Raw genomic sequence first — 20281 nt, forward strand, 5'->3', positions numbered from 1 at the left:
AACCCTTGATAATTTATAAATTATTATTATTTTTTCATGTCTTACACTGACCGATGTCTCCCTTCTCCCACTTTCCTGTTGTCCATCCCCCTGGGAGGGGGTTATATGTAGATTATTGTGATCAGTTCTCCCTACCTCCTCCACCTTCACCTCACCCTCCTAATATAGCTACTCTCAATATTGGTCCTGAGGGGTTTATCTGTCCTGCATTCTCCGTGTTTCCAGCTCTTATCTGTACCTGTGTACATGCTGTGGTCTAGCTGGTTTTGTAAGGTAGACTGGGGTCATGATAGTGGGGGGAAGGATGCATTGAAGAACTAGAGTAGCAGTGCTCAACCTATGGGTTGCGACCCCTTTTGGGGTCGAATGACCCTTTTACGGGGTCGCCCAATTAATAACAGTAGCAAAATTACAGTTAGGAAGTAGCAACAGAAATAATTTTATGGTTGGGGGATCCACAACATGAGGCACTGTATTAAAGGGTTGTGGCTTTAGGAAGGTTGAGAACCACTGATCTAGAAGAAAGTTGTATGAGTTTCCTCTTTTCTAACAGGGCAGTGATACTAATATTTTAGGATCCTAATTATCAAATAAGGTCATGTGCATTCGGCATCTCTTGCCCCAAGCTCACTGCCATCGAGGCGATTCTGACTTACAGCAACTCTATAGGACAGAGTAGAACTGCCCCTTTGGGTTTCGAAGACTTTAAATCTTTAACAGGCGTAGACAGCCTCATGTTTCTCCAAGGAGCAGCTGGTGGGTTTGAGCCCCTGACCTTGTGCGTAGTTACTCAATACCTAATCTCTGATACTGCAACAAATCCTATCTTATGCACAAGAACTTATTAAAAAGGTATCATCATCTAGTACCTTCTCCCAACTTCAGGTTGGATGATATTTGAAGAATTTTATATACAATAGAAAAAAATAAAATACCAAATGGTCACCAGATATGCATGATCAGAGAGTGCTCCCCAGCCAAAAGAAATACATAGCTTCTCTAGAATCATGATAGAGTTCACTAGGCCTCAGGGGCTGGCTGAGGAAACATCGATCTAAAAGTGAATGGTGGACAGGAAGGCTAGTTCCTTTATAGTAAACAGTCGACTGATCAGAATTGCTAAGTGTAGTTAAGTGACTCTCAGGAGATTTTTGTGTGTGTGGGTGAGGGGGGCGGCGAACAGGGTTAATGATCTTCAGGTAGTTTTCAGAATCTCTGAAAGCTTCTCTATCTAGCTCATATCAGCTATCTGATGGGTATCTTCTCTAGCAGGACCAAAGGAGGTTTGTTCTGCTTCTATATTGCGTAACGACTCGTTTTGTGTCATACGTTGCTTGTTGCCCACTCAGTCAGCCTTAAAGCCACTGCCATCTAGTTGATTCCAACTGGGTGACCCGGTAGGATAGAGTAGAACTGCTCCATGGGGTTCCGAGACTATGAAGCTTTATAGGAGCAGACTGACTCATCCTTTTTCCCCCTGGAGTGACTAGTGGGTGTGAACCCCAGACCTTGTAGTTAGCAACCCATTCCTTATCCCACTTATCCCAACAAGCTAGCTGACTTGTTCATAGAAACTATGCATTCAGTTAAAAATGGCTTTCTTGCGGCTAGGAATGGCCATGTAATCAGTGAGAATAACTCTAAGTCTATTGGGGGGGGGTCATTGGGAAAGTTATTGATAAATTGATAATAACTGGTTTTTAAAAAGACTGCATATGCTTATGGATTGCTCTGGCCATGTATATTCCAGACAAGAGACGGTACAGCAATATTGTGACCTTGAAAATACTGGTTACATGTTAAGGACCTACGGTAGGGCAGGAGTTTAGATATTTATGTCCTTGAGTAACTGTACCAGCTCTGGAACACCCTCTTCTGGATTTAGGAAAATTACTCCTCATAAATCACGTTTTCCTTACTTGCAGCCAAATGCAATCCTAATTAATAGGCTCGGCTTTGCTCCAGAATGCATGCTCTTTTGGTCAGTCATAATTCTTACCAATTCTTAACATTCTCTTTTGACCAATCACAATTCTTGATTCTTGTATCAAGCTCTGAATCCTTCAAAGAGGCAACTGTGACAATAAGTACTCAAAACATCCATCAAGCAGTCCTGTTTATGCAGGTGATAACGTGTTTTGTGTTCTTTTCTAGCTTCTCAGATGCCGGCAGGCGATACTAGTTCGTTTTCTTCACTGAACTTTATTTCCTGACAATCCTAGTTCTCTAAAGTGCAGTGTCGCCATGTGTAAATCCTGTTGACTTTAAAAATATTAGATGTATTACACGGGTGTGAGTGGGAACTCTGCCCCAACCTTAACCTTGTTTGTTATGCCTGGCTCAGGCATCAGAACCAAATCCAGGATTGCCAGTTCTCCTGCTCGGTACACACTGACAGAGGAAACCAGTGCTACCTTCTGGCACATGTTCTCTGTGCTTTAGGCCGCTTTTGTAACGAATGTTGGAATATCCAGGGTCATCGTTCCAGTGCTTTTCACACTTCCTCTCCCTGCATAAACACTTCCTGCTTTCTCATCCTGCAAACACTTGGTGGAGGAATATAAAGGAAATTAGCTGGTTTAGAGCAAGTGGGCTCACATTCCTACTCCAAGCACTGAGATGATAGGAAACAAAGTCCACTCAAGGACTTAAAGACTAAAATAAACACAACAGCAATAACAATAACAAACTCTTATGTGGCTCTAAAAGGCTTTATATATACAAACTCAAGTCATTCTCTGACAGTATTGTCATGCTTACTACCTATGCAGAAACCTAATCACAGAAAGTGCTTACCCAAGATCACAAACCTACCGTGGGGGAATACTCAATATTGCTTTGGGATCGATCCTCTTAACCGCTATATATTTACAGTATCCATGATAACAGCAGTCAAGAAATCAAATAGCATAAGACATTGGGCAAATCTGCTGCAAAAGACCTCTGGAGAGTGTTGAACTACAAAGATGTCACTTTGAAAACTAAGGTGCAACTGACCCAGATCATGGTATTTTCCATGTCTCATCGCTTTGCACGAAGGAAGAACTGATGCCTTTGAATTATGATGCTGGTGAAGGATATTGAATATGCAAGGGATTGCCAGAACAATGGACAATTAGGTCTTGGAAGAAGTACTCACAGAAGTACAATGTCTAGTGAGAATGTTCTGTAGAAGAGAGAATGACAAGACTTCCTCCCATGTGCCTTGGACACATTCGAAGGAACCTGACCTTGGAGAAGAGCATCCTGCTTAGTGGAGGGCCAGTGAAGAAAAGAGGAAGACCCTCAAAGAGATTGGTGGATACGGTTGCTGTAGCAAACGGGTTCAGACAGGAATGATTCTGGGGATGACACAGAAGGGGGCAGTATTTGTTCTGTTATCCATAGGCCCGTAGGGCGGCTATGAGTTGGCACTTAGCAATATTTGTTTTTATAAATGAAGCTTATGTTAGGAAAGAAAAAGGAATAAGAGTTATGAAGGTAATGAAGAGGTACTGAAGAGAAAGGAAATGAGGAAAAGCAAGAACTCATCTTGCCATTTAAAATAAAGATTGAAAAATCAAACCAAACCAGATGTGTCAAACAATGCCAGGATTCCGTAGTCCTAAAGGTGCTTTGGTGACCCACTGCCTTCCTGATAAAGCCGAGAGCAAAGATACACATTTGGTCTACATGTATGTAGTGTACATTTGGTCTACATGTATGTAGTACACGTTTGATCTACATGTATGTAGTGTATGTTTGATCTACATGTATGCAGTGTATGTTTGGTCTACATGTATGTAGTGTACGTTTGGTCTACTTGCATGTAGTGTATGTTTGGTCTATATGTATGTAGTGCACGTTTGGTCTACATGCATGTAGTGCACGTTTGGTCTGTAGGACCTGACTATAAGAAGCCAGCTTTCAAAAATTTTGAACTTTCTGAAGCCTCTCTCCTATAGGCTGAGAGAAATACTTTAAAAGATTTTCATCGAGGTACATCTGTTTGTAATATATTTCTTTCTTTACAAAGTTCCTTGCAGGGTGATCAGTCTGTGGGGACAGCTTGTAGACCGGAATAGTGTGGTACACAAAGAAAGCTCTTGGGTGAGAAAGGAGAGCTTCTTGCTGTGTCTCACCTGCTCACCACGCAGGATGGCTGCCACACGTGACACTCAGCCAGTGACACAGCAACCACATTGTACGTGCCTTTGCGGAGTTATTTTTCCCACATGGATCAGATCTTCAAAATTCACATCCTATTGAGCCCATTCAAATGAGAAGGGGGTGGAAAGAGCAACGGCTGGGCATCCCCTCCAGCCTTTGCTCCCCTAGATTCAGCTGCTGTGGGGGACAGAGCTCAGCTCGGGCTTCCTGGAAGCCAGATGAAGAGTGACACACAGTTGTCGTCACTGGGACTCCAGAGCAGGGTGCCCCCGCCTTATCCTGTTCCCTTAGATTAAGGCATGTGATTCCTGAATTTTGACAGTGTAGTGCATCCCAAAGTTGTTAACTGATGTTCATGGTACCTACTGACCCCTGTTGCCGGGGGTGCCCTTGAGCTGGTTCTGACTCATAGTGACCCTCTGAACAGCAGAAGGACACTGCCCAGCCCCGTGCCAGCCTCACAGTCGTTGTGACGTTGGCGCACTGCGGTAGCTGCTCTGTCCTTCTGTCTTGTGACCCCTCACTGACTGCCATCCTGCTGATTCTGATTCATAGTGACCCTGTGACAGCGTAGAGCTCTCCCGGCCCGTTTCTGAGGCTGTAAGTCCTTACGGGAGTACAAGGCCCCTTCTTTCTCCTGTTGTGACCCATGGTAGAAGGCGGGGGACAGATTCAGAAGGCGAGCTTCCTGGGCTGAGGGCACTGAAGTTCTCAGAGGGCCTGAAAGCAGATCCATGTCCTCAACAATTTTTTTGTGGAACTTTGAGCAACTCAAAAGACAATGACCTTTATAAAAATTTTTCAAACATAGTAATCTGTGCATATTTTCTCAGGCCTGACGATGCAAATGCTTTTGATTGTTTTCTCTCTTTAGCAGTGCAAAGCTGTGACTCTAATGGGCAAATCTGTGTGCTTCAGGAGTGGGGTAAGACGTACCTGGTGGTCTGAACTGAAACAAACAAACAAACAAGCCTCTCCCTGCCATTGGGTCGATGCTGATTCATAGCAGCGCTGCAGCACAGGGTAGAACTGCCCTGTGAATTTCTAAGACTATAACTCTTTATGGGAGTAGCAAGCCTGGTCTTTCCTCTGGGGAGTGCGTGATGGTTTTGAACTGTTGACCTAGCAGCCCCAACCCAGCTCAAAGCCACTATGCCACCAGAGACCCTTGATCTGAACTGAAGGAGCTATTAAGCCTCTTAGAGCATTTCTTTCAAATGTGAATGATCTATGCCAACATTTGAAAAGAAACCATGAAGCAGACATTTCTATTCCAAATAAATTGTAAGGTATTTTTAACTTACAGAAAACTACCATAAGTGAAAATTCAGAATTGGTCTCACTAATGAGTACCCAAGGGACAGATAGCTGTTTTCCCTGAGATAAGATGCACATGCTCTAGATATCAAGCTTCTCACAATTGTTAAAATAATACTCATTGATTTGACCTCCATTGCTGAATGGCTACCTTTTTTAACTTTTTAGTGTGATTTAGGTGGAAATTTACAGAGAAAACTGGTTTTCTATTCAACAATCCAAAGATATTTTGTTTTGTGATATTGATAAGAATCCCTACAATGCAACAACACCATTCCCACTCCCATTGTTTCCTGTTTCTGTGTGTTGTTCTTCCTTGTCCCTTCCTGACTTCTGAACTCTCTCCCTGGCAAATGCTGCCCCCTTGGTCTTATATGGCTGATTGTTCTAATGAATGCATACCTCCCCAGTGTTTGTTGTTGGTCACTTTATAGGTGTGTGTGTGTGTGTGTGTGTGTGTGTGAATGTATGTATGTGTGGCATGGGGGTGGGTGGGAGAAAGAGGGTGAAGAAGGGAGTGAGTTCAGTTTTTGGATTCAAGGGTGCCTAACAGCCATAGTCTCAGAGTTTCTATCAGATCAGTAGGCCTGGTTTCTTTTATGGCTTTGAGTTTTGTTTCACATTTTTCTCCCATTGTATTCATGGCTTTCTGTTGTGGATCCTTTCAGAGTGGTTGGTAGTGGTAGCTGGACATCATTCGTGTTCTCCTGTTCTCAGGCTGTGGTCTGCGTGGTACATTAGTCCTTCGGACTAATGGTTTTTATGTGACTTTCTTCACCCTTCTGGGCTTTGCATGGGCTGAACCTGCCTTCCCAGTGTCACATCCAGCTTAGCATTTATCCCAACAAAATCCCGTACATTGGGATGATGAATTCTATGGTTGTCCCTTCAGGGCCCTGGGGGACCTAGCTGCTCTGGTGCTTTTCTGACCACATACCTTATCACTGTCTTCTTACCCCTTCACTGATGGCCTCTGTTCTAGACTCCACCTCGGAGTCTTGGCACTGGCTGTTCCCTTGCATAGCACGCTCTTCCGCAGAGGGCATTGCTTACTCTCTCTGATTCAGGTCTCTCTTCACGAGTCGTCTTCTCAGTTAGCCTTCCCGTACCACACTGTTGAAAACCGATTCCCTGCCTCCCCTGCACTCAGCACCTCCTTTCAGAGTTGATGTTTAATAGTCAAGTATAACACCCACTCTATCAGTTGCCTTGTTTCCTCTATGTCTCCGTTAGTAGACTGCCTAAAATCGCCACGAAGGCAGGAATTTTCCTCTTTACTCTCAGCATATAGTGTGGGTCCTTCAATGTGTCTGTTTACTGATCCGATGGATGAACCAAGCCTGTGAGGTCTCCCTATCCACTCTATAATGACAAATGTTGTCAGAATGCGGTGAGTCCAAAACAGTAAGACGATCATTTACAATGATGGATTTGTAAGTACAATTCTTTTAAAAAAACTGGCCTTTTAAACCTGTGATAATTTTTAAAAATTTAAACTTAAGATCGTGTTCCTACTTTCCCACCCTCCAAATTTACAGAATTCCCATGACTTCTGTGAGGCTATTTATAGTAGTTGATGTTGGATTGGTTTTTACTTTAACTATATGTTAGTATATTCAAAAAATTCTCATAGCAATTAGTGACTGCAATTATTAATAGAAATTGTAATAGATTTTAAGTTCTTATTCCCAGAAGCCTTTTTATGCTGTACCATAAATAAATTTGAAGCTGTCTTGATGAATGGGTGGTTTGTATTTAACTTTTCAACTGAATGGGAATAAATAATGGGAAGAACAGGATACCAAAATAGCTTGGCTCTGTGCTCAACAGATAAGTGATAACCTTATAGAGAACAACGGAAATGGACTAATGTACCACGCAGACCACAGCCTGAGAACAGGAGAACACGAATGATGTCCAGCTACCACTACCAACCACTCTGAAAGGATTCACAACAGAAAGCCATGAATACAATGGGAGAAAAATGTGTAACAAAACTCAAAGTCATAAAAGAAACCAGGCCTACTGATCTGGTAGAGACTCTGAGACTATGGCTCTTAGGTACCCTTGAATCCAAAAACTGAACTCACTCCCTTCTTCACCCTCTTTCTCCCACCCAATTTCTCCAAAGATGTCATCTGCTAAGAGAATTCTAGTTGAGCAGTGAGAAATCGAAGGGGGGGGATAACCAAGCCAAACCAAAACAAAACCAAACTCACTGCCATCCGGTCAATGCTGACTTATAGTGGAACCCCTGTGTTTCCGAGACTGTTAGTGTTGACAGGAGTAGAAAGCCCAGTCCTTCCTCCCTGGAGCTGCTCGTGATTTTGAACTGCAAACCATGCCGATTGTAGCCCAACGTGTGACCACTACATCAGAGGGGAATAGCTGCTGAGAATCCTCTCTCTCTCACTGCCACTGAGTCGATTCCGATGAATAGTGAACTGCCCCAGTGAGTAACTCTTTATGGGAGTAGAAAGCCCCATTTTTCTCCCGTCGAGTGGCTGGTGGTTTTGAACAGCTAACCTTGCGGTTAGCAGCCCAACGCAAACCATTATGCCATCAAGGTTCCTGCTGAGAATCCTAGAATTTAAAGTTTACTTCCTGATATCTATAAGGTGAGATGGTCAGAGGTTCCAAACTTGTGAACACCAACATGAATGTTTAATTTGTGAGAATTGCTCAAATCTTATAGATAAGACGGTGAAATATGTTTCGCACTCCAATCCTAACATATCTGGATACTGTGTGAGCCTTTAAAATCAGAGGAAATTTAACTCTTAGGGACTTAGGGCTGTGGAAAGCATTCTCTCAGGAGCTAAGACCAACTGGGTTTGTGACCAAGTTTTGCGTTTATAAGCTGTGGCTTCAGGCACGTGACCTCAGCCCTCTGTGTTGCTTTAGTTTTCTATTCTGAAAGTAAGGATGACGCTAGTACCTGTCTCTTAGGGTTATGAAATGCTAAATATATTATCAGAATAATACCTACTACATGAAATAATGCTAAGTGTTATTATTATGAGATATTTTGATACCTTTTCCTTCTCTCTGAGTACTTGTAGGTCACACTTACAATCAGAGAATTGTATGTTTCACCGTAAGTGCTCACAACCTGGACTTAAAAACACCATGTTAGTGGCTGCTTACTATGTGATTAGATGACTTGATAGACTTAGAAGTGTCGGGCAGCTTAGACATTTTCATTTTGCTTCAGTGTTGTAGCAGATGCTAAGTCCCTTTGACTGCTTTTCAGATTTTGGCAAAATCATTTCCCCCAAATTATGGTTTTTAGCTCTTGTCTTCCATTTTGCTATATGGATTATGTTCCTACATTTACAAAAGCGGTGTGTCTTTGCTTGCTTCATTCTGTCATTGCTTCTGGGCTTTGAGCGTCTTTGCCTACTCAGAGACTGGTAAATAGTCAGGCCAAGAAAGACGAGGCTTTCTACTCCCGCACAGAGGTGCAGTCTCTGAAACTCCCTTGCCCTGTAGGGCTGCTATGAGTCAGAACTGACCCCATGATACTGAGTTTGGTATGTTTTTCCTTTTGGTTTTATCATATCTTAAAACTGTGTGTTATGGTAACCCATCTGCATTGGTACTGTAGCGATCTCATCTCTGTTTCTGTTTATTTTTTGCAGCAGGTGTGTGTGGGGGGGGTGGCGACGGCGGCAGTGGGCTTGAGGTTTTGGGCTCATTCCAAAGAGCTCTGGTGGTGCAGTGGTTAAAGTGCTTGGCTCCTTACCAGGTCTGCGATTCAAACCCACCAGCTACTCTGGGGGAGGAAGACGAGGCAGTCTGCTTCTGTAATGATCTCCAGCCTGGGGAACCCTACAGAGAGTTCCGCCATGTCCTATTGCAGTGGTTTTCAACCTGTGGGTCGCGACCCCTTTGGGGGTTGAACGACCCTTTCACAGGGGTCGCCCAATTCATAGCAGTAGCAAATGGCAGTTATGAAGGAGCCATGAAAATAATGTTATGGTTGGGGGGCTGACCACAACACGAGGCACTGTACTAAAGGGTCGCGGCCTTAGGAAGGTCGAGTGCTTCTATGAGTTGAATCAACTGGAGGTCAGCAGGGGTGGTTTGGTTTTGGGAATTCATGCTCCTGCCCGAGGGTTGTGAGGGTTCTCATCGTCCCCGTTGAAGCACCACTGGATCAGAGAAACTGCTGACATCCTGAAGGCCCTCCCACCAATGGTCTCGTGTGTGTGCGTGTGTGTGTGTGTGCGCGCGCGCACGCACATGCCAGTCATAAACATTCCCAATCTTCTCCGTGGCACACAGATAGCATCTTATATGCACACATGAGTAGCAGGTGCCTCTATATCAGAGAAGGCAGTTATTAGCCAGGGAGCAAACAAGGATGAAGTGCAAACTGGATTGCTTTCCCCCTCTTTTTGACTCAGATCTCAAGCCATTTCTGTGGCTCTCAACCCTCTCCTCTGGCTGATAGGAACACTGGGTCTCATCATGTTTTCTCCTGTCCTAAATTTGGTGTGGCAAACTTCAGGAATCCCAGTGGATGAATGCTCCATCTGTTCCAAACAGAAGCCAGGTCATCGGGACCAGTAATTGCGGCATGGCCTCTGTCCCCGGACTTCTCCTGTATCCCACCCTGGCAGTCTTCTCAGTGAGGCAGTGCCCTACCTCTTTGCCTGCAACCCTAAGAAGGAAGTACCAGTGAGAACATTTGGAGAGTTTAGTTACGAAAGCCGATAAAATCCTCTTTGACATGGTCTTCCCGACTCAGGCCTTGCAGTACGGGAGAGGAAATGGATCTCAGTCTAATCTTCCTTATAAACAATTCATGTCAACATCTGTGTGGGTCTCTGTAAACACAAATGGGATCCACAGTCGGTTTTCCTCAGTGATGTGTCTTTATTGTCATTTCATGCCAATGAATGCGGTTGTGTTATCGAGGCCACAGAGTATTACATTATGTAAATGAAACCATTGAAGGTCACCATGCATGACCTTCGAGTGTATCCTGCTCGTGGCAATCCTGTAGGATGGAGTCGAACGGCCTCATATGGTCCAAGGCTATGAGTTGTGATAGCAGCAGACTGCCACAGCTTTCTCCAGTGAAGTGGCTGGTGGTCTTGAACTGTTGACCTTTTGGTTAGCAGCTGAGTGCTTAACCACTGTGTCACCAAGGCTCATGATTATGTTATATGAGGGGCCTTCAAAACATGTTGAAAATCGAATTGAAAGATGATAGAATTTTTCTACAAATTTCAAATTTTTGAAACTCCCTTGTGTAGAGATAGCTACGTGTATTTCCTTTTTCTAGCGTCTACGTGCTTGATAATGGATAAGACGTTGTAAGGCATTTTCTTTTCCATTCATGTTCATTATTCGTTCTCTGTTGCCAAAATATTTTCACAGCAGAAATGCCTAAAACGGATATTTCTGAATCATAAGATATTAATATTAAGGATATAATATTCAAATAAGGGAGGAAGAGACTATTGGTGGAGGCCCAGAGTCTGAGAAACAGGCCCAGGGTCAATGCAAGAGACTTGAGTTTATTTGCACGAGCGGGCTCACAGCCTGGGAAAGCCGGACTACTCCCAGTGGTGGCTGCCGAGACAGAACAGGGTCTTCAGTGAGGGTATCTCTGGGGGCTCTTTTTAACCAGATGACGAACACCTTCGCGGGAGGTGAGTGACTGACACTGTCTGCACCATGATGTCAGGTGCCTCAAAGTATTTGTTAGGGGACTGAAACAACATGCAGCAGATTGTCCCTTGTGACAAAGAGGAAGCAGAGAGCATTCACACAGCATCTCTGGCTGCCGGTGGCCTGACTGAGAACTAGAGGACGTTCAAGGGTGAGCTGGCAGACCCCTGGGGGATAGGAATGCCTGCTTAGCTGAAGTGCAGCCCTTTTGGAGCAGTAACTGTCCTCCTTACTGGTTGGTTGCAGATTCACGGTGTTCCCCAGAAATGTGTTGTACACCCTACATCCAGTGCCTGTGGGCATAGGTTGTCTTTGTTAGGTCAGTGGGGCAGAGCTCGTATAGCTGGTTTCAACCTCTCTCTTCTGAGGCACACCAGCGCTTCGACAAGCAAGTGAGAAAGAAGGCAGTGACCGATCGGTGGGAAGGAAGGTGCCCAGACACATGAAGATCCCTTAGGAGCAAACACTGAGCGACACACGGGCCTTCCTCTAGAGCTGTCACTCTGAATCCAGAACCCCGACTGGCGAGAAAGTGAGCGTCCGTCTGTAAAGCCATTCGTGATATTTCTGTTACAGCAGCACTAGGAACTAGGACACTTGGCTCACGCTAAACCCATGAATGTTAGCGCTGTTGTTGGTATTGTTTCTGTTGTTGGTATTATGCATACAAAGGTTTCCAAAACTTTAAGAGTACAAAAACATACTTGTAACCTTTCTCTTAAATTCTTTTAAAATGCTTGATGTTCTATACATAACTCTCATGTTCATTTGGAATTCATTCATGTCTGACAAGTGAGTTAGTGACGTAGTATCTTTTCCCTGTTTTGCCAATTTTTCTCATACCATTTGTTAAAAAGATCATTTTTTCCCCACTAATGCCCAAGTATTCTATTCGATTGTGAAAGTGATCTTTCTAAAAGTACATTTTCTACTTGATCAAATTCAATGAATTCTCCATGATTCTGAAATCCTAATTGAATTTGGTACAGCTGACTTTCTAGGTTTCAGTAAAATAATGGAAATTCATATTAAAAACCTTTTAAATGTTATGAGGGCTCGATGTAAACCTGATGACGTTCAGCATGTCCAAATGGGCGATTCGCTTTGGAAGAGTCTTTAAGAAGAGGCCCAGTGAATGATGGGGGGAGTGCGGAGTAGAGACCCAAAGCCCATTAGTAGGCCACTGGAGATCCCCTTGCAGAGGGGTCTCAGGGAGGAGACGAGCCAGTCAGGGTGCGATGTAACAACGATGAGAAATACAACTTTCCTCTAGTTCCTAAATGTTTCCTCCCCGCTCCCACTACCATGACTCGAATTCGACCTTGCAAGTCTGGCTAGACCTGAGGAGGTACACTGGTACAGATAGGAACTGGAAATACAGGGAAACCAGGGCGGATGAGCCCTACAGGACCAGTGGTGTGAGTGGCGAAACAGGGAGGGTAGAGGGAGAACGGATAGGAAAGAGGGAACCGATTACAAGGAACTATATGTGACCTCCTCCCTGGGGGAGAGACAACCGAAAAGTGGGTGAAGGGAGAAGTCGGACAGGGCAAGATATGACAAAATACCCATTTATAAACTATCAAGGGCTCATGAGGGAGTGGGGAGCGGGGAGGGAGGGGAAAAATGAGGACCTAATGCCTGAGGTTTAAGTGGAGAGAAAATGTTTTGAGAATGATGTACAAATGCGCTTTACACAATTGATGTATGTATGGATTGCGATAACAGTTGTATGAGCCCCTAATAAAATGTTTAAAAAATTGGAAAAAAAAAAAAAAAAAAAAAGAAGAGGCCCTTTTCTTCTGTCTTTCCTAGCTGGCTCTTAATAGCTTAGGGCCTCTTTCTCTGTTTTCAAGGAATTGGAAGAAATATCATAGTGAAAATAATTTATAGGTGGTGAAGATTAGATTTGCACAAGGAAGTAGTGGTGTCCATTGTCTATTAGATTCTTCCTTGTGGAGATTTTATTTTTTGTCCTTTATTTTTCTCCCCACCGGGGAACATTTTTATAAAAGGATTCATAAATTTCCCATTAGGTTGTAGAATTAGTCCGCACATTTCCCGTTAGTGGAAAGATGTTTGAGTTATAATAGGGTCAGAGAATGTTCTAACAAAGAGTAGCTTGTTTGGCTTGTTCTTTCAATACTTACAGTAGAAAATAAAGAAACATAAAAGAAATTCTGTAGCCATAGCTAGGCTTCTAGTATATTAGTCTCAGAACCAGTTAGCTATTCGCTGTAAAGTAGAATTGCATGGATATATTTTATGTTTTATATTCTTATTGTCATATGCTATATGCAGAAATTAAAACTGATTTTTCAGTAATTTATAAATATAAAATTTAGACTTAGTAAATGTACTTAGCGTGTACACACATATTTATATGCATACATAAATGATTATACATGGGGTAACCCCCCCCAAAATGGAATTTTTTTCCCAAAGCTATGTATTTGAATTTTTTTTTTACAAAACAACCTTATCACCTTCAAAGTACTCTCCCTTACACTTAATACATTTGTCATAGCTGCGGTTCCATTCTTGGAAGCATTTTTCAAACTCACCTGTTTGGATGTTGACAGCACCTTTTGTTTTTTCCTTCACCTCTTCTATGTCATTAAATTGCTGTCTTTTCATGTCCCTCTGCATCTGCAGAAACAAAAAGAAGTCATACGAAGCAAGGTCAGGTGAGTAAGATTTGTGGGGCAAAAGAGGCATGCTGCTTTTAGCCAAAAACTGGTCCACTGAGATGGCTGTGTGAGCAGGCGCACTGTTGTGGTGCCAAAACCAGTCCCCCGTCTTCCACAAATCAGGCCTTTTTAGTTGCACACTTTTAGGCAATCTTTTCAGAGCCTCTAAATAGAACGCTTGATTAACAGTCTGACCTGGTAGAACAAACTTCAAATGTACTATCCCCGTCACATCACAAATACAAATGAACTTTATCTTGATCTTTGATTTCACTTGAGGAGCTTTTGGGGGGCAAGATGATAATGGCATCTTCCAGTGACTTGATTGATATTTGTTTTTGGGGTCATAAGAATAGCACTGTGTCTCGCCACCTTGGGAAAATAAAGTCAGGGTCGCTTTTGAGCTGTTCTTTCAAAGCATGGCATGTTTCCACTCACACTCTTTTTCCTGGTCAGTCAACCGAAGGCACACATTTTGCAGTGACTCTTCTTATTCCCTAATTTTCTGTTATAATTCACTGAACTGAGCTCTAAGATAACTTCCCCATCTCTTCAGTGGTCCATCATTAGTCTTTGAGCACAAGTGCACGGATTTTGTCAGCATTTTCGTCCATTCAAGAAGTTAATGGATGTCCAGAACAAAGTTTGCCATATATGGATATTTCACCCTTTCTGAAACGAGAAAACCACTCATAACGCTTGAGTTTTTACCCGTAACGCTGTCCTTGTAAGCTGTGTTCACCATCACAACAATTACTGTGGCGTTTTTACCAAGCAGGAAACAAAATTTCACAGCCACATACTGTTCTTTTAAATCGGCCATCACAAAAAAATGAGGCTCAAGCGAAACTGCTTTTGTGAAAACTTTCATTGTGAACAGAGAGAATCTTCCTAGGCAATGTCACTGGGTGCACTAACTCAGAGTGAGTTGCTAGCTGCTTGCCTAGCAAAAAAAAAGGTATGCCATGAAAGCTTCGCCCAGGGGAGCTTTTTTCCGATTTTGGGGGGGTGCCCCTCGCATATAAATGCATGAACTATACAAATGTTAGTCAGAAAAGGCAACAAATAATGATTTAGATCAGTTAAGGTTTGTTTTCATTCATGAAATAATTATTTAAATATTTGTAATTTTTGCTGTAGAAATATTTCTCAAATATTGATAATTATTGATGCAAGCGTTCTAGATTCTCTAGATTTATACGCAAGAAGGACCTTTGCTGTGCTGACAAAAATAAATAAAACAGCAAAGCATTCATTGGATTGCTCCACTTATGTGATCAGAGATAAATGTCAGACAATGAGTTATCGTTGCTACTAATGTCAAGGTTGATTTTAGATGCCCAAATGGATTACTTGGGTATATTAGTTGGGACTAGAGTCTGAACTACTGAGATACCAGAACCAAAGAATCCAAAAGTAGAACAAAGTCCTTGGGGCTATTCTATTTTAAAGTTACTATCTCACGATATTACTGTTCAAATCTAAATGATAGGGATTTAAAAATAGGCTTATAGATATTCATATACAAATGAATACACAGTACATCAAATAAATAAATACATCACAATAAATGCTGAAAAGAACTCAGAATTCAAAATAAATGAGGAGCTTTTGTGCACCCAATGAACATTTAAGCAAACATTATAGAATACTATATAAAAAAAACTACAAAAAAGAAAAAGAAAGGAATTTTAAAATAGTGAGCTTACATGAAAATGTTTCAAACATGTCTATGTATGATGCTTTATTGTTTTGCAGTGCTTTGCAGGTTTCAGTATGGTATTTGAACCTGACGTATTTTCAGATTAGAAGTTTTATCTTCTTTTAGAGATAATAAAACAGAAAATAGAGGGAAAGGATGAATGACTTGTCCAAAATGTCATTACCTATAGCTGGTAGAGCTGGCACGGGCACTCACGTTTTGGCTTCAGGTTTCTGGTTATATCATCAATCAGAGTGATGTCAGTCAACATTACTTTTACACTCACCCCATTCTACAGATAACCAATGAACTGAAGGCATTTGAGAAAACTTTGGGGACTCTAAAATGGAACAGTCCTATGTGCAATTGAGTAATTTATGATTCTCAGTGACTCCACGTGAGTCCGGGAGCCCTGTATGGCATCAGGTTTCCAGTGGCTGATCAAGCGCAGATAAATAGCCAGGTCTTTCTTCTGAGGTGCTTCTGCGTGCACCTGGACCTCTAGTCTTTCAGTCAGCTGTCACGTGTGTTAGCCGGGACTACCAGCCAAAACCAAGCAGCCAAACTCGCTGCCGTGAGTCAGTGCTGACTCATTGTGAGCCTGTGGGTTTCTGAGGCTGTCACGTTGAAAGGAGGGGAGACCCCACCCGAGAACGCCTTAAATTAGTACTCGTGCATAAAGATGAACAAAGCAGCAGACATTTCATTTCTCACTTAAAATTTTTGGATCATAAAAAGGGGAGAACAAATAGTTTCTCATGACTTTATGGGTCCACATTAATGAAGATTGTGGTAATTGTCGGTTAGGCCCTGGATGAGCCCTCCAGGAAGGGTCGATATTTTTGCTGAAAGTCATCTCATCAAACTGATTGTGGTAGCATTGTACAGTCTACTTGTTGTGATTGAAGTATGGAATACGATATATGTATTGAATCCCAACTAATAAAAATAAATAAACAGAACAAAACAAAAAAAGGGGTAGTTGGGGCTAAATGGGAGAAGCCAATATGCACCTCCTCCTGCATGCTGTAGTCAAGAAGTGAGACACAGCTTAACCCGCAAATCTGGGTGCAACTCATCTTGTCGTTTTCAGAACACTATGTTCTTTTTAAAAAATGGATATTTATCAGAGAAGGAAATACTATTTTCATGGTTTCTTTCTTGCGTAGCACAATAAAGAAATCTACCACAACATCCTGACAGACATGTGTATCTTTGTCTGTCTTGGTTACTAGCAGTCGGAGTTTGAGACCTGTACCTACCTCTTAGGGCGTTTGTGTGACTGTATGACACAGCACTTACACAGCCTTTCTGTGCTTGAGTTTCCTCATCCGAAGAAAGGACAGGGGGACTACCATTTGCTAAAACGAATTTTCTTTCCTTTGTACTTGTTATGAAATAATCAGAACACAGAACAATCTGACACCTGTGCCCTGTCACCTTGACATAACATATATTAATATTTCGCATATTGGCTCCGATTTAAAAAGGAAAGGAAACAATGAGGCTGTAGTTAAACCTTCCTTGTTCTCCCACCCTGTGCATCTGTCTCCCACCCACACAGCTCGCCCAGGCTCCCGGGACAGCCAATGTTCTGAAGCAGGCCTGTGTCCATGAGGGGGGGGGGCGGGGGGTTGATGAACAGAAACAAAGCATGTCTATGAAAGCTCTTATAGAACCTGAAGTGAACATTATGAAGCCTTGGTTGATCTGTTCATGTGATGGGGATTAAAATATTTTGTTTCACAGGGTGATGTGGGAAGACTTAGTGAAAGTGCTTCATAATTTGAAAAGCAATACAGAAGTGTAGAGCAGTGGTCTTGTTGAGGTTTCAGGGAAGGGGAGAGGGGCGTCCGAGGTTCTCCAGTTTCTCCCACTCACGCGTGGTCTTCTGGTTTCTGCTCTTGGTGTTTGTCTCCACCCATCTAGCGAGGCTGGACTCTTTTCAGGCGTAAGCTCCCTCTCCCCCTCCCCGCCTCCACTGATTTCCCTGGTGTAAGGCACTATACCCTTAGATGAATGGCACTGTATAGGATTGCAGGCGATTCCACATAGGATCGCTATCTGTCAGAATTGACTTGATACTGGGTTTTGATTTTTCTACACTATAACATATAGTTCTACACTATAACATATATAACATATAGTTCTACACTATAACATATAGCACTATACATTATTTATACCTTTACTGATAATTTGCTTTTTAAAAACATTTCTGGTTTACATTATTACTTCAAAAAAGATTCTGTAACATTCATTCTTTATTACGAGTCTTACTACATTTTGGTAGTAGCTCATACAAATTTATTAGAGGATCCCCCGCCCCCCCCCACCACACACACACACAATCTCACTCTCTTCCTCTCTGAAATGCCTTTGGGGGTTTGCCCCTTCTATCCTTTGTGTTTCTGTGGAAACTTTACATTCTTGGGAGCTGAGCTGAAGGCTCCCGCTGGTCCGGAGCCTCCGGCAGACTCTGTGGCAGTCACCTGTTTGCCCAGGTTCCTCACTCATTCATCTTGGTGGCAGTTGGGCAGGCAAGCAAGAAGGATAAAGGACAAAGAAGAAACAAGCCCACCAAACTTTATGCTGCCATTGAATTGGTTCTGACTCACAGTGACCCTCTAGGCCAGGGCCGAACTGCCCCCCGTGGGTTTCCGAGGCTGTAACTCTTGGAGGGAGTAGAAGGCCTCCTTTTTCTTCCTTGGAGTGGCCGGTGGTTTGGAGAGACTGACCTTGCAGTTAGCAACCCAACACATAATGACTTTGCCACCAGGACTCCTCCTGGTGAGGGAAGGTAGCAGGAAAAGGTGGGGTTGCTACTGTGACCAAAGATAGAAACAGAGTGTCCACAAAGCTGTGTGTGTGGTGGGGGAAGGAGTTGAGGGGCTAAGGGAGAGATCATGTGTTAAGCTGGGTTCTCTAGAGAAGTACAGTCAGGGATTCGGTTATGTGTATGTATATGGAAAGAGAAAAAATGGTTTGCCTCTTTGGAGATGTGGGTGAATACAGTCCGGTCCCAGTCTGTAGGTTAGATGGAAGCGGAAGGCTTCTCCTGACTCCTGTAGCTGCAGGAGCTGATGAGCAGGAAGCTGGAGGACCACAGGCTGGTGGATGCAAAGCTAAATGAGTGAATCCCAGGTCAGCCGAATAAATCCAAGGGCAGCGGTCTGCTGATGGCTCCAGGGATTGGCAGGAGATACAGTGGAGTCAACGAACCAGATGCAGGATCCAGATCCAGCGGAAGTGAGTGGGCTTCTGTGCACTGTCAGTCTACACTAAGAGCAGGGCACACCCTGGATTAAACCTCCCTCGTGGCAAGATTAGCTGCATGGCTACTTCACAGAAGAGGGCATCCTGGAACTGACCACACTATGTTAGATCGTATCCTGGTTGCATCCGGGCCCAGCCAAGTTGACGTAAGACGTAGCTATCACAGATGGTAGATGTTTTAGGTGAAGGATAGGGATAGGTAAGGAGGCTGAGAGTGGTATACAGAGTAGGGAAATACGTGTTGTTCGAGGAATTGGCTATCGCTTTGTGTGACCAGCTATAGGTATTGAGTGTATTCGAGATGAAATCAAATAACCCAGAAAGGAAGAAAGAAGACAAAAATGAGCAGGCTGCAAAGAATTTGTGGAATTAAGAGTGGAATTAAAAGTAATGCAAATTTTCCACAAACTTTTTGAAGTTCCGTTGTGTGTGGCTCTGTGTGTATCTCCCCATTGCGATTAAGTGAATTCTGGCCCATAGTGACCCTACTGGGTAGAGTAGAACTGCCCTCCATGGTGCCCAGGGCTGTAAATTCTCACGGAAGCAGATTGTCACAGCCTTCTCCCGTGGACAGGTCATGGATTCAAACCCCACGGGTCTTTTGGTTTCAAGAATCAGTGCCTCTTTTCATTCTGTGGTGAGGAGAGGGATGGAAAGACCCCCATCAAAAGATGTTTGGGGGTGGTCGGGAGGGGGCTCAGAATTTATATATGATCACTACTAAAATATAGACCCTTCTAGATCCCTGACTAATTCTTTATATACATCATCTCATCGAAAATCTCATAATAGCTCTGTGGAATGATGCTATTAATAGGAACACTTTACACAGTGAGAGAGTAAGTGGCTTTCCTACTGTCATAGAGCAAGTAAGTGGCGGAGCCTAAGTCAGGCCCGTGGGTTGGGTCTAGAGTGTGGACTTGGACTTGCCATCCTGCATGACCTGTGATGCATCTTTCTTAAACCACACCCACAGCGACTCACGCACAGCAAGGGCACATTCGGCTGCCATTTGCTTAGCTCTTCAGTTTAACAGACTACACGATTGCGCCATTATACACAAGGGAACTTCTTAGTCAGCTAGCTTCTGTTCTTTTTTGGTGTTATCTAGCTTATTTTAGTGCTTATTAACTGCCACGGATTATAAATTTGTTGAAAATGGGCTGGGGGTAGGTGAGGGGGTGCAATTAGAGGGGGGGCCCCATTCAGTGAGCTGTTGATTTCAGAGCTGCAGTTTCGGGGTTCTAAAGGTAAAAGCACGAGTTGATGCAAACATCTCTTGAATGGTTAGTGCCAATGAGAGGTAATAAAGATGAATTTTGAATCCCTTAACATTTGAAGCGGATTAAAAGAGACACAGCTTGGGGGGAAGGGTCGGTTTCTCATCAGACCCCAGGAGAAGGCTGTGAGAGTGTGCTCACTCCTCTCTCACAGACGAGAACGCAGGAGCCTGTAACAGACACGT

The 20281-nt window shown here is 43.2% G+C and overlaps 1 protein-coding gene across 2 annotated transcripts in view; it reads left to right on the forward strand.

Annotated features, from left to right (window-relative positions):
• The window catches only part of RELN (reelin), a 549393-nt gene that overhangs the window by 10978 nt on the left and 518134 nt on the right, over positions 1-20281 (forward strand). The window lies entirely within an intron of this gene.

Source organism: Echinops telfairi, unplaced genomic scaffold (genome assembly GCF_000313985.2).
Source record: "Echinops telfairi isolate 266 unplaced genomic scaffold, ASM31398v2 ScPeMD7_23;HRSCAF=83, whole genome shotgun sequence".
Lineage (NCBI taxonomy): Eukaryota > Metazoa > Chordata > Mammalia > Afrosoricida > Tenrecidae > Echinops > Echinops telfairi.